Source organism: Apodemus sylvaticus, chromosome 1, assembly GCF_947179515.1.
Source record: "Apodemus sylvaticus chromosome 1, mApoSyl1.1, whole genome shotgun sequence".
Classification (NCBI taxonomy): Eukaryota; Metazoa; Chordata; class Mammalia; order Rodentia; family Muridae; genus Apodemus; species Apodemus sylvaticus.
Window position 1 is genome coordinate 202126242 of NC_067472.1, and position 2613 is coordinate 202128854.

Genomic DNA, 2613 nt, shown 5'->3' on the forward strand with positions numbered 1-2613 from the left:
TCCGCCAGCGCCGCCTTTAGGACCGCCAGCTCGTCCTCTTGCAGCTGGAGCCGCTGCTCCAGCGCCGACACGCGGTCGTCCACCTCCATGCCGCTGGTGCCGGAGAGATTATCATCTAGAAAGCCGAGGAGATGCGGGCTGCAGGGGACCACGGGCGGGGGTGGGGGTGGGGGGTGGGGGTGGGGGAGGACGGGCAGGGAGGACACGGGGAGGGGCGGGGGAGCTCTCCAAAGATCAGGAGAGTCCCTCCGGCTTTTCGGGGTCTGTCCCGGACCAGCCACGGTCTCTGCCTTTCCTGCAACCTGAGGCCGATGAGGACGCGTGGAGACGGGCCGAAGAGGAGGATTCCGGCAAGGAGGAAGGAAATCCCCACCTCCTCTCCCTGCCACAGTGTCCTGACCATGCGACCTTGGGGGAAGTCCCTTTTTCTCATGCAGATTCCACCAATCCCGGGGCCTCACTTTGGTTTTGAGATTCTGTGACTAAGATGCTAAATATCATTTAAGTCATATCAGCGTTTTAAAGATGACTTCAAGCTGCCCCCAGTGACATCGTTCTAGAACGCGCTCCCAACGTCCTCTGATGAACGTCAATATCCTGTCACGGGTACCAACATTCTCTCGCTGTATCCAAGACTTTTCCAGCCAAAAAGGTCCAATCCCGTTCTTCCCTTCCCTTCGTTCGCCTCTCCAACGGGTTCGCCCCTCCAAGAAGCCATAAGGACGGAGCTCCTATGACCCCTGGCGGCCGACATGGGGATTACAGGGCAGAGATGACACCCGATCCCCGTCAGGGAGTTTCTGTCCTCTGGTCCCACTGTCCGTTGCCTCTATGCACCCACCTCAGGCTTGGCTCCTTTCCTTCTCCCCAGTCTACTGGTTCAGTTTTAAATGGTTCTCTCATCATTTCCCCTTCCCGTCCTTCCTCCCACGGGCGCGGGGGGAGCCTAAGTGGCCTTCTCCTCCATCTCCCTCCCAGACCACTCCTACCCAGACTCATTGCTGAGACAATCTGGGAGACCCCGGCTTCCAGCCCGTTTCACGTGAAGATGGTGGCAGGAACAGCAAACGGGCTCGGAGGTCTCACTTGCCATCCCGGAGTCCTGTGTCTGTCACTAAGCCTGCCCCGCCTGCCCGCTGGACTCCCGCACTGCAGCCTCCTGTCCCCCCTCCCTCTCCCTCCGTGATCCAATCGCCTGCCTAGTCCTGCCACCCCGTCCCCCACCCACCCCGTGCTCCGCAGGTTTCGACGTCCAGACCTGCAGAGGGGGTGGGGGGAGAGGACTGCAGACTCGAGACCCCCTCAGTCTCGGGGTCCTGTGAAGAAGACTGTTTGGGAGTTTAGAGGGACAGGGAGCCAGCAGCCCACCTTGTCCTGAGCTGTTTTCTACCTCCGGTAAATAAAGTCACAGTTGAAAATACAGTGCTAGGCCCTGCACTTAACATGTTTCCCACATCATGATCTGAGCTTAATAAGTCCAAAATCAGACGAACCAATAAATACGGTAGCTATTCCACCCCACCCTCCACTCTGATGGCTGTAGTGGCTCTCAGCAAGGACTGTCACCCAGAAGCTCACAGGCACTTGATTGGGACACAGCATCCCCTTCAGGACCAGAAGCCACACCTGCCCTAGCCTGAGAGACCCTGTGGACTTTAACCTTTAGAAGGTAAAGGGGAATTAAATGAACATTCTAGTTTCTTTGCCAACTCTAGGGGTCCCTAGCAAAGTGTTTGTGCGCCCAGCGGAGTGACCTCCAGACTCTGAGGTGATCCTTCGGCAAGGCCCCCGATTGGCAGGGGGCGCACTGACCCTGACGGGTGGGCAGCTTTCGTCTGAGGCCTTGCTTGGCCTGACGGTCCCACCCCATGACTCAAGCCCTTGCCTTACCCCTGGCCGGTCCCCTGGCCTAGAGACCAGGGCCCACTCTCTGCATCTCTTACCGCCCCACTCCTCCAGCCCAGCTCCCCTCACACCGAGATGGCCTTCTGGTGCCACACAAACACGTTCGTCCTGCGGGGGAGAGGCAGGGCTGAAGGTGGGGAAGACAGTGGACAGAAAGTCCTCTGCTGTTTTACTGGTCCCAAGCCCAGCCCTCAATACAGCATGTCCCCCCTGCTATGCCCAGACACAGAGAAGGGTCTCGGGGAAGGGGCCGAGGGGGCAGAAGGAGTTCCACATTCAGCTGACTCCCTACCCCAAGCCCAGGCCCGCCCTCCCCCGTACAGGCTCCTTTACGATCTTTACCCTCCCGTCTGTCTGGCCACCTTCAGAGCAGGTGTTTGTTGGGGCAGAGGGAGCATGATCATGACTTTGGGATAAAGGACCTTGTTCTGGGGTCAAAATCCTGTTGATGGGGAGAAAGGAGGGATCTCTCACAAGGGAGGGGATAAGGACTTGGAAGAAAAGGGTTGGGGCAGGAGGAGGTAGGTCCAGCCTGGGCGGGGCCAGGGTCTGAACTGAGAAGGGGGCTCTCACCGTTGCAGTATTGCAGCAGAGAGGACGTGTCGTAGAGGCCACAGAAGGCCGGGCCGCGCTCCGCCATTGCCCCACCGCAGCCACCGCCGGCCCCCGCAGCCCCAGCTCGGGCCCGGTCCCCCCCCCAGGCCCTGC